The sequence below is a fragment of the Python bivittatus genome, unplaced genomic scaffold, assembly GCF_059951505.1.
Source record: "Python bivittatus isolate LINGU-HERP-01145 unplaced genomic scaffold, Pbiv_v1 ctg000570_np1212, whole genome shotgun sequence".
Taxonomy (NCBI): domain Eukaryota; kingdom Metazoa; phylum Chordata; class Lepidosauria; order Squamata; family Pythonidae; genus Python; species Python bivittatus.
Window position 1 is genome coordinate 20483971 of NW_028277097.1, and position 13132 is coordinate 20497102.

Sequence of the window (13132 nt, forward strand, 5' to 3'; positions counted from 1 at the left end):
GGAGCTGAAGAGTAAGGCCAAGGACTGATGTAGTTTGCCTCCCAGAGGCCTCTCTCCCAAATCCAAAGTGGACCCCAAATTCCAAAACTATCCTTAAACAATTCTATGGTATCCTCATGGCAGCCATTTTGTGAAAACACCTACAACAGGCTCTCAGTTTTCATAACAGGCTCATAACAATTCCCAAATGATCTCTAAACTAATTATCAGAGGAAGATTGTAGCTGATCTAATGAAACTCAAAGGTAGGTGGCAACAGTGAATGCTAGATAGCGATATAGTTGATAGTAGATCTTCCTTTCTAAGGTAAAAGAGAGAAAAAAGAAGGTTTGGAGTTAAAATACAGCTGTGCAACTATCTGGCATCCTTTTTTCACCTTTGCGAGAAAGTTTTATTTATTTTATTCATTAATTCAATTTATATAGCTGCTCCTCTCACATACATGATTCTGGGGAGCTCACAGTTAAAAACACCGTAAAACAATAAGGACATTACAAAGAGAAAGCAAACAAAAATATAACCATGTTAAAACCATTAGAGCCACTAGAATTAGCAGCTGAGATAAAAACTTCCATGTTCCCCCTCCCCTTTCAAATAGTTATTACCTTCTGGTACGTTGCCTCTAATTTTTCACATCTCCCCTCCTTGAATACATTTGCTCAGGTGCTTTCTGTACTATCCAACTTTTCTGTTCCATCCAGATTAGTTGAACTTCAGTCCTTGATAGCATATAATAGGTACCAACTCTGCATATGACTTAAACTGAACTTAAAATCCAAGACCTACTTAGAAGGGAGATTTCATGACCAAGATCCTGTGAACCCGCTGCCAATTACAAATCCTTCTACAAAGTCATTTATGCAAGGACTCCTTCTTCTTAAAAGAGCAGAAAATACATTTCAAATCTGCAAATTGCAAGGGCTGTTTAAGAAAAAGAGAGAAAATTAGAAGAAGCTGTTGGATTTCTTTATTGCAGAGCTGGGAAAAGGTGCAAAAATGGATGATCAGAATTACTAGGAGATGCTTCAAGACAAGTCTACAGCAGGTGGGATTTGGGGATTAGCTTGGGGAGAAGGTACGCAAGGGAGACATGGTTGGTAGGTAGGTAGGTAGGTAGGTAGATAGATGTTTGATAGATAGCTAGATGGGTAGATAAATAGATAGAGATGAACCATTATGCACAATATGGAAAACGTAGACAGAAAGAAATTTTCCCCTGTTCTCACACTGACAGAACTTGGGGTTATCTGTTAAAACTAAATGCAGGGAGTTTGTGGACTGATAAAAGAAACTCAGCATGGCATTTAGTTGAACTGAAGCATTTGCTATCATCAGAGGTGGGACGGCCATAAATTTACATGGTTCTAAAAAGGGACTGAATGTGTTCATGGTTGATGGCTTCTTCTGGAATCCCAGATTGCATGCCTTTAATATCTGCTGCTAGGAAGCAAAGCAGAGGACGTTACTGGTCTCTGGTTCACATTGGTGAATTTTCAGAACACATCTGACTAGCCACAATGGGACACTGGTCCTTGTACTGAATTATCTTCTTATGTTCCCATGTTCTAGCACAATGGCTAGCATGGAGCAATGTGGGGATAATATGCAGGATTGACTATACAAGATGGTAGTGTTCCATGTCTATCCTGCATTGAATGAATTTCTGTAATAGTATAGCAACACTAATCTCAACTTTGAAATAATGTGCTCCTCCAGCATAGTGGAGTGCATAGTGCAAAAGAAAAAAAAAAAAGGAAACTCCTTCAGAAGAAAGAAAGGAGAGGAGAGGAGAGGAGAGGAGAGGAGAGGAGAGGAGAGGAGAGGAGAGGAGAGGAGAGGAGAGGAGAGGAAAAAGAAAATGGGGTGGGGAGGGGATTTATGATCACATGAGTCTTCTGGAAGAAGTCCTGAGAAGCTGTACCATATAAGGTACATTTCATTTGATGCCCACCAATTGGAAGGAAAGGGAAGCAAATCTCATCAAAGCTCTTCCTCAAAATTTCCTCCATTGTTTCAAGGTATTGCTGACTATAATCTCTTGCAAATCATAAGGAAACAGGGGCATCTAGTTTGAAAGTTCATTCTTGATCTTCAGTGCTCTCTGATACCTTCCAATCCATACATTTTATCAGTGGTCTGATATTTCACAACATTTAGCCTTGCAGAATAGATTAAAAAAAAAAAAAAACGGTGAAGAATAACCGAGTAGTGAGGAGCTTGGAGGCTAAATCCTATGAAGGACGGTTGAAAGAACCTGGTAATTTTAGTCTAAAGAACAGAAGCCTGAAGGTAGACATGACAGCAATTTTCCAATATTTTAAGGGCTGTCACAGAGAAGAATGTGTGGATTTATTCTCCACAGTACCTGAGAGTAGGACAAGATTCATTGGGTAGAAGCTTGAGAGAGAGAGAGAGAGACCCAAACTTGAAATAAGAAGTGGGATAGCCTTCCTCACGGAGCTATGATTGCCTCATCACTGGAGCATGCTGGCTGGGGAATTCTGGGAGTTGAAGTCCACACATCTTCAAGCTGCCAAGGTTGAAAAACACTGTTATAATGCAACACGGTTGCCACTGTTTTAACACCCCACCCATGCCCCATCGAGCAGCTGCAGCTAAATGAAGCCCTGAATCAAATATTGCTGACAGTGCACATCCTTAACCCACACCCACATGAGCACACACAGAGGATGTCCTGTGATAACCACGAGACAAGCATTTTTGGTTGTAAATACAATAAATATATAAATAAATAGACTGCTCTGAATCCTGCAGCTACAATTTCACTGGAAGTCGGGAGACATGTAAACGTAGCAAGTTATTATTATCACATATTAGTTAACAGAACTAGAAACGTTGTTAAACAAGGAAACGAATGAATTAACATAATTAATAATTATAATTAATTAATAATTAATAATTAATGAATTAACTATGCTCTTGGGGACCAGTCATCATTCACTTCTTGGAATTGTAATTTATTCTAGCGGGTGTTGTCCTACAGCAATCTAGAAAGGATAAGAAGCCAAAAACGAAGCCTACCAAGTTATGAATTCAGGCAACAGGTGAACCCAACCAGTGCAAGGCAAAAATTTCATATCTCCGGGTGGTAACTCTCTCAGGCTTCTATCAAAGCTTCTTTTAACATCCAAAGCCACATTAAAAAAAAAAAAAAAAGGAATAACAATTACAATGAAAATGCCTAGCTTATCAGACTTTATTTATTCCTTTTAATCAGCTAGCTTTTTCCCTTAACTGTTCACAGCCATGAGAGATGACGGGGCTGCACGCTTTTTGCAGCTGACTCATGTCAGCCAGAACAATATTTCTGATATGTTTCCAACACATCTGAGGTTGAGAGTTGAATGGTGTCTAAAGACTAGCTGACAAACGAAAAGGAAAGGACGCTTCTGAAGACGGCCGTGGACACTTTGTCCCCAGTCAGGTTCTTTTCACTGCTAATCAGGATCTCTCTGTTCTTTTTTAGCTTCCACTGTTGTTCTGTTTTATTTTTTATCAAAGGCAAGACTTGGATTTGACTGCTGGGAATTTACCTTCAATTAAAGTTTCCTTTTAAACTCCTTATATTTAAGTCTAGTAATGAGGCAGTAGACAGGGCAGGGAGGGGGATGAGATAAAAGGTAAAGCCTTGATTTGAGATGGGGAGAGAGAGATTTCAAAGCCAACGTGACTCTAGCTTTGAAGTAGCTTTAATGTGGCCCATTAGTTCACACAATAACCATCTCCCTATTTCTGTCCTTGCTTCTCGGTGCATGGACAAAGCAGATGACAAATCGCTCACCACTTCTCCCTGTTGCTTTTACCTGTATAGGATTCCAGACTGTCCTTTTTAGGTTGTGGCTGGGTAGCAGACAGCGAGAACCACAATTGGGTCATTGCACAGCTCCAAGCAAAAATGGAGATGTTTTTCAGAAGCAGAATCCAAGTTGACCTGGTTCTTTAAATTCAGGGTTCAGAGAAATGTGGGCTCCTCTCTAAGAGACATCTCCAAATGGAAGCTAGATAGCTACCTGACTGGCAGGCTTTAATTTGGATTCCCGCAGTGAATTGGCCACTATGAATGGGGAGTGGTGCAGTAATTATGTTGTGCCTAATGGGTAGGGGAGGCCAACAGTGAAAGAGGAAAGGGTTATTCTGCAACTATCAATGGATCTACCCCACAGGAGCAGATGCCAGCATCAGGGTGGTTACTGTACCCATTTCTCATTGTTTTCACCTTATATGGTTAGACATCCTTTTTTTCACATACAGAGACTCTTTGTTCCCTAGGTGGCCTTTTAAAACACTGAATGGTCATTTCTCCATCCTAGAATATTTTGGCATGCATTTATGGGGAGTCCTCAGTTCACAACGGTAATTGGGAGCAGAATTTCCATCGTGAAACGAGGCGGTCGTAAAGAGCGAAGTCACATCAATCCCAGCACTCCCCGTTGCCATCATTAAGTGAGGATTGTGGGTCATTAAGGGAATCACAGGTGGCTTGCAAGCAGGCTGGCAGGCAGCTAAGTGGCTGCTGCTGGGCAGGGGAGGTGCACAGGTGGCCTGCGGGGTGCAGCGTGACCATGGCAGGTCTGGAAGTGGCTGCCGCTGGGCAGGGGAGAGTGTGTGGCTGGCCCATGAGGCACAGAGCAAGCGTAGCAGGGCCAGGGTGGCTGCTGCCATGTGGGGGAGAGTGCGAGTGACTTACCAGAGCAACTTGCTACCTTCCCTGCTGGCTTCCCCACTGACGTTGCTTGTAGGAAGCCAGCCGGGAAGGTCGCAAGTGGCAATCATGTGACTGCGGGATGCTGCAACCGTCATAAGTACAAGCTGGTTGCCAAGCACCCAGATCATGGTCACATGATCACGGAGGTGCTGGGACAGCCAGAACTTCAAGGACTAGGTGCAAGTACCACTCATTCAGTGTCGTTGTAACTTTGGACAGTCACTGAACAAGTGTTCAGTAAGCAAGGACTCCCTGTAGATGTATTACTTTGGTTCCCTTGTATGTGGCCTATCCATTTAGAAGTAATGGAGAACAGCCATTACCACAGAAAAGAAACAAAGTGAGTTCATTAGGATTGATTCCTAAGTCACTCCAATGACCCAAGTAGATAGTTTGGGCACCAAGTAATCAGGATCTACAGTAAGACAAGAGCAGAGGAGAGATATTTCCCTCAGCAGGAGATAGTTGGATCTGTAGATCTGTAAATGGAAGATTTATGTATTGGTGCACACTGGTGTTGACAATCCCTAAAACCCCCCAGATCCTCATCCTTTTCTCAGCTTTGATATCTGCAATAGGGCTCCTCATGAACTCCCTCCCTCTCCAAGGGCAAAGGCGCATCGCAGAAAGAAAAAGGTCTTGTTTAGAACGGAATGCAATGGATTTGAAGCACAGAGCGGAAGAGGTTCTATATTCTCCACCACTATTTCTCTTCCAAACCTCCCTTCCCTGGCGGATGGGGTGGAATGGGATAACCAGCTGTTAGAGCTTTTGTGACCTTTGATTACATTAATTTGGATCGTGAAAACAACAACGGAAAACATTGTTGGGTGCAGTTTTGAAGTACGGAAATTCCCTAGCCTCCCCCTAATACTAATTTTATGGATCTCAAAGGTGGATGTAGAGATAATATCCACAAGTCTCTAACCTAAAGCTGAAATGGAATGAGTTAGCTGAGCTTCGCATTGCTAGCCTATGACTCTGATAAAAGAAATTTAGCTCTGTGGAGCCAATTCAATTAGATTCCAGCAGTCCTTATTAGGGTTTGATTCAAATGGTTGCCAGATTTTGGTTGTATGGGTAGAAAGGGTTGGACCTTCTGCCAATGAACAGCAGAAGCTTTATTCTTCCATAGTTGCAGAGCCAAGTTAAATATATACATATGCACACATATTGAATGACTTGATTGTTCTCCTAGCTGGTGTTGTTGCCTGTAACTGCCTCCCCAAATGTTCTATAGAGATGGACTGACCTAGATAGTTGTCAGGAGCTTAAGAACTATTACACACCTCTGCAATCTAAATCTTACTATAAACATAGCTAATTAGTTGTCATTATTTGGGAAGACTCATAGTTCAGGTGAAAGCACACGTCTTGTCCCACCAGCTTTCTCTTAGAACTATCCCTGAACCAGAAAAGGTAGATTTTATTAGTGTGCAGGGGTCAAAGTGAATCAAATGAGGTTGGCAGCCTACCTAAAACCAGCACCAAGAGGAGGCCACCTTTAAGGAGGTCATGGAGCTGGAAGAGTCAAAGTGCATTGGTCCAGCCTCCTATACCAGATCCACCAGGATTGATCGCATCTCCGAAGGCAGTTCTGGGTCTGAAGACACACTGCTCATCCAGTGGTAAGTTAGATAACCTTCAATCATATTCCTGAAAGGGAAACATGGTTTAGCTCCTAGCCCTAATAACAGCCTGGAAAGGCATTCGCCCACAATTATATAACATTCTTCATCTGGAACCAGTTTTTTGCTGGAGTAACATCTTCCTACTGAACAATTATCTTGCCAATCTGAATTTCTTATCTATGGACACAGCACACTCTCAGTAAGCTAGACCTTAATCCATAACGCATTTACATCAGGCTTAATATGCAGAAAGTCCCAGATGAACTTCTGTATATCACCATGTCGTAGCATCCCAGATAATGAAATATGGAAAGATTGATCTGGGACCTCACCAATTAATTAGATACCAATAATCAAGTAATATGTAGAGAAGCCACCTAAAGGTAGTAATAGTTAAGATTACTAACATTAACAGTAGCTTGAAAAGAAGTATGTTTTCATACAGTCTAAGACAAAATCAACACACAATATGGCAAATAGGCTTTGATCTTGGTTTCTGTTCTGCTGTGATGGACAAGCAAAGACAAAGAGAAAACAAACAGCCTTGGAAATAAAGACAAAACAGAGATCTTGAAGTTATAGGCTTGGAGAGAATTGGAATGAAAGGACAGTATAATGCTATAGTTAGCATTAAACTAGAATTGGGGAGATTAAATCCCCAAAAAGCCTTGCAGAGGCATTATTAGGACCAAAGGTCTAGAGACCATAGTTTGGAGGGGCCCCCAAAACAGGTGTTCCACAGGTAGCTTTAAGACTGCTATGTTTTCCAATATAAATCTGTGATCAGAATAAGCATTAGAAATGGGATGAGAACAATGTATCCTGCCTTCAGCACTTCAGAGGGTGAGAAAGATTTGAATCCAATAAAGATAACAAAGAGAGAGAGAGAGAAATGGGCTAGAGGAGAAAAGAGAGGTGCGTGGCCCCAAACCTTGACTGGTTGCAGCTGGGCCCTGGTATTGGAAGGTACTGGCTTTGCCATTGTTGAGATCTAACACCAGTTCTAATCCATATAGAAAAACCTGAACTTATTGCAAGATATCCCTCAGCTGTTTCCCAAAACTGCTGATATCTGGAGGTGGGTCCTTGCTCAAAAAATGATTCAGTCTGTATGGTACGATTTTTCTTGAGGCTCCTTTTGGAAAGAAGATGGGATCTACAGAGGGCATTTTATATATAATGATTTGTGTCATGGTGTGCAAGGTGGGCCTGTATGCATGAGCACAAGTGAGCTAGTCCTATGGTGCACATGCTAATAGCTGCTGTTACTCACATCCTGAGTACTAGGAAAGGGTGGTGTTGCAGCTTTGTTAATTACAATTGCTTAAGCAACTCACAAAGAGAGTTACACTTACTAACTGCACTGCACCCTGGCCAAGTGTTGTGCAAGAATTGGGAAAGAGAGAAACTCTCTATAAATAGTTGCATGGACAAGTGTGTGTGTGTGTGTGTGGGGGTCTTCTGACCAGTTCCCTGTCCACTCTTCCTTTTCATCCATTGCCATTCTCATTTCATCACATATTCCATCACATATGTTACCTCAACTGTCCTTTCATTGGCCTCTTAGGTTGCTGGACTGCTGACTTGCTGCACGGCTGTCAAATTTCTTACCTCTGGCTGCTATCTCAGAGTTGAGTTTCTTATCTTCTCTGCTTGCTTGCTCCTACATGTGTCTACACTCTTTTTTGGTATTAAATTTTGTTTGTCAGGCTCCAGATGGTTCTCCCAATGTTTTAGTTTTTCAACTAAGATGTAGATTTAAAAAAAAAAATTGAGACTAAATTTCTAATCCCAACATTTAAAATTAGAAATGTTGATATCTGGATTAGGTCTCCAGGGAACTGAATTGTTTTGGACAGGACTACCAGGTAGAACCTAGCAGTCTGGAGAACCAGTTTTGTATAAGACAGGGAGTCAGAACCCATATAAAGGGTGACTAATCCCCAAGATTTCCTGCTTAAGAACAAAATGGTTTGGGTGCTTAAAGAAACAAAGACTGTAACTACTTCAAGCTGTCTCCCTTCCTCCCTCATAGCCCTGCTTTGCAGAAGCAATAAAAAGAAAGAAAAGCTCAATTGCAAGAATAGCAACTAAAGGATACAGTTTGTTCAAAGGAACAGAAGCAATATAAGGGACAGAAAAATTCCATCGTACATTAAAAATATCCATGCCTGGCTGCTCAGAAATTCAAATGAATAAACTTGGCAGTGCAGCAGAGAGCATCTGAGGTAAAATAAGTGGAGGCACAAATAAAATCAGTAGTGTGATTGGTATCTACTATCACCTGCCCAACCAAAGAGAAGATGTGGATAATGCCTTCCAAGAAAAAATTGCAGCTCTTTGAGACAGCATGAAGGTGTGATGACTGGAGCTTTTAACTGCCACAAAATCTGTTGAGGGTTCTGTTGGTCCTTCTGTAACATTCCTACATTCTCTTGCTGACAGCATTTTCCTTTAGAAGGTGAGTTGCAGTATAGAGTAGTTAAGGAATTAGCTGATGTTCTGTCCAAATCCTTCCTTCAGAAGATGGAGGAAGGTCCTCAAGGATCCGCTGTCCTTGACTTGAAACTGACAAGTAGGAAAGACTTAGCTGAGGAAGTGGAAGTAGCAGAAATGTGCATAGAAGTGACCATGTAATGTTGGAGTTCTCGAATTTAAGGGAAACTAAAACTAAGCATAGTCAAACCCTTATGTGCTGCATGAAATTTTGAGGAACAGCTTGCTGATATTAAGAAACTCAGAACAATTATACGTAGCTTATCATGGCAAGAAAAGTGAATGGGAAAAGGAGCTCCAACTGAGTGGGAAGAAGTTGTTATACTAAAGGCACTATTATGAACATGTCCAAGAATGGGGATAAATGGAGGATAGCAGAAGAAGCCAATGTGGCTCTACAAAAAGTGGAGTTAAGATCTGAAAAGGAAAAGAAGGCCAGGAAAAGTACAGAGAGGTAGAGGAGAGTTTATGTGAGGAAAAGCAAAGAATGTGAAGGATCCCAAGAAGAGCTTCTTCAGATTTGCTCAAAATAAAAGGAAAAGGGGAAGGCATCAGCTGCTCAATGAAGATGCAAAATGTTAACAGGCAGCAAAGAAAAGACATAGCTACTCCATTTCTATTTTGTTTCAGTCCTTAACAATAATAACAGCAACAAGAAAAGGTGCTCCACCAAGAACTGGTAAATAGCAGGATTAAGTGGTGGTGTTCAAGTCTGAGATAGTTGGAGAATACCTCTCTACTTTGAATAAGCCTAAATCTCTGAGGCTAGATGAACTGCATTGTAGAGTAGTTAAGGGGTTAGTTGATGTTCTGGTCCAGTTTTTTGCTCTATCTACAAGTAATCCTGGAGGACCTGTGAAGTGTCAAATAATTGGAGGAAGCAAAGGTTGTCTCTTGTTTTCCAAAAGGTAGAAAGGAATATCTGACAAACTAAAGAGTGTTCAGTCAAATAGCAATACGCAAGAAGATAGAGGAGCAAATCATTAAAAAAAAATTTTTTAAAAATCAACCTGGAGGCACCTGGAGAACAATGTGGTAATTCCCAGAAGTCAGAACAGATTTGCCAAGAACTAATCTTGCCAGGCTAATCTTATTTTTTTTGATTGGGTAACTTTGTTAACAGATTGTGAAATGTGTCATATGACTTGACATGAGCAAAGGGTTTAACCAAGTTCCCCATGATGTGCTGATTAGAAAGTTTGCTAAGTGTGGGTGGGATGGCCTGCGAAAGAAGGGGGTGTTTAGCTGACATCAGACTCAAAGAGTGCTCATCAATGGGTTCTTTAGCAAACTGGAGCAAGGTATCACAAGATCCAATCCTAGGTCCTCTGCTCTTTGTTTCTTAAGAACTTGGATGAAGAGGTTGAGGAATACCTTATCAGATTTGCAAAGGACACAGTATTGGGTGAGTTAGCTAATTCCCTCGAATATGGTTAGCAAAGTCAAAATGATCTTGGTAGGGTTAGAGAAATGGGCTGAAAGTAGGAGAATGAAAATTAACAGTCAAGCGTAGAGTGCTTCCCTTAGGAAAGGAATATCAAATGCACAGCTGTAAGAAGGGGCCAACGTGGCTTTGCAATAGATTCTGGGAAATGTGTGTTTGAATCACGGTTGATTGCAAATTGGATATAAGCCAACTGTGTGATGTCACGGCAAAAAAGATGAACACAGTTGTTATGTGGAATTTTAGGCTTTGTTATTAGCATTTTCATAAAGGTAACATTAGCATCCTAGCATGCCTAAAATGCTAATGCCAAAAGGAGCATCCCTGCCTCCTTTTGAAGTTTAGGAAACCACGTTTTTTCCTTTGAGCCAAAGCCATTTCCTTTGATATGCAAAAACTAGCCCTTTCAGGGACTGTCAGTCAAGCAATAGGGCTGTATTCTGAAGTCCCTGAGGGTTGCAAGTGTTCAAGAAACAAGCCCAGGTGGGAAAGGAGGAGATGTGACATATTTTAAGAGGGTCTCTCTTTTCTCACGTCGAATCAATGTCTTTTATTGTTTGATTGGTTGCATTCTGACGCATCCCATATATTGAATGTATGTATCATTTGTTTCTGTATCCTAGATAAAGACTTGACCTGCCCACCCCCCGCCTTAATAAAATGCTTTTTGATTTGCCTGGAGACCTTGTGGTTCGTACTGTTGGAGGGAGGGGGGCAAAAAAGCCACTTTGCAAAGGTCTTGAGTGTTTCTCTCTTGAATTCAGGGACTAGGTTCTTACCAGCTCCACACCTGTCTTAGAATGCATCAGTGGAAATATAATCTCCAATTCTTTGGTGGTAATTCCTCCACTATATCCTGCTTTGCTTGGACTGCATCTTCAGTATGACAACGAGTTCTGGCCATCCCATTTCAAGGAGAAAAGGGGTCAGAGAAGAACAAGTGGGATTGGCCCTTAGGCATGGAGTCCTACGAAAAAAGGTTAAATGAACTGGGCATGTTTACTTTTATGTATAGAAAAGGTAATTGGGAGACGAAATATGGTTCCATTTTTCAAATACCTGAAGGTACATCAGTTAGAAGAAAGACAAATCCTGTTCTCTCTTGTTTCAGAAAGCAGGACACTCAATAAAATATTAAAGTTTTAGGAAGGCAGTTTGCAGCTGAATTATAAGGAAAAGGGGGGAGGCAAAAACTTCCTAACAATAAGAGCAATTGGGAAGTGGAACCGATGATCAGAGAGGTGATGGTTGCATAGGAGATATAATAAATTGGGGACTTACTGTCTAAATAATCCACTAAAAATATCTGTGTCTGTTTTCTTTTGCTGCTTTGGCTAATCTATATAGCTGATAATATGAATATTCTGAGAATAACTTTTACATGCAAATGCTCAGGGAAGCTGGATTGGAAGGAGATGAGTGTGGTTTTAAAATTGGAGGAAGAAGCATCAATAACCTGTGCTATGCTGATGACACTAACCTGATAGCTGAAAATGCAAAGGATCTTCAAGCTGTAGTAAGAAAAGTTAAGGAGCAAAGTGAAAAAAAAATGTGACTAAAATTAAATATAAAGAAGACCAAATTAATGACAACAGGTAGAACAACCAGTCTGAGAACTGACAGTGAAGATATCAAAGTGGTGGAGAGCTTCTGCCTTTTAGGATCAACCCTCAACAGTAAAGGAACAAGCAGTCAAGAAATATGCCACAGACTAGCACTTGGTAGAGCAGCCATGAAGGCCTTGGGAAAGATATTCAGATGTTGTGATGTGTCTATACCTACAGAGATCAGAATCAAGCAAGCCATGGTCTTCCCTGTGACACTCTACGGAAGTGAAAGTTCGATTTTGAAGAAGCAGGTTAGGAAGAGTATTGACACCTCTGAACCTTGGTGTTGGAGAAGACTCCCGAGAATACCATGGACAGCCAAAAAAACAAAGAAATGGATCATCAAACAAATCAACTCAGAGTTGTTACTCAAAGCACAAATTACCAGGCTCAAATTATCCTATTTTGGACACATTATGCAAAGACCCAGCTCTCTGGAAAAGCTTCTGATGCTGGGAGAGGTAGAAAGAAAGAGAAGAAGAGGATGACCAACTGCAAGGTAGATGGATTCAGTTATAGTGGTGATGAGTGCACTGTTGGGAGACTTGAAAGACCAAGTTAGGGATATATCATCCTGGAGAAAAATCTATCTATGTGGTCTCTAGGAGTCAAAAACTACTTGATGGCAAATAATCATTATATGGCTTTTCGTTATGCATGTTTCTGTGTTGCAGACTTTTTAAATGTAAACTTCCTTTAAAAAGGATTATAATCTCTTTTGTATGAGTCTTTTCAGAAATACATGTTCTTTTTCAGGCCCATTGTCAGAAAGCAATGGGTTTCCTTGCACAGCTTTTGGACCTAAGACATGCAGACGTTGCTCAGTGTGTGCTGTCCATGCAGTGGCTGGATGGAGTCCATTTTGGAGGCTTTCACAAATGCCCTCCAAAAGAAATGTCTTCACATTCCTATTAGGACTGGATACTGCTTTAGAGTCCCAGGTACATGAATCGTAGTATGTTTTAGTCTGGTCACGATTGTTTTTGGTTTAAATGCATGGTGTCGTTTTTCTTATGTTACGTTTCTTGTGGATTTTGGTTTGTTTGTGTGTAGGTTTGTTTCCTTGTGTGCTACTCAGAGTCATGATGTTTGAGTTGGGTGGCCGTATAAATGTTATAAGTTAGTAAGTAAGTAAGTTACATTTAGAAAAGGTGCTTTGAACACATAGCAATGTGAATCATGTGTCTGTGATTCATTAAAGCAGCTGTACCTGTTTCCAGGACTATGTT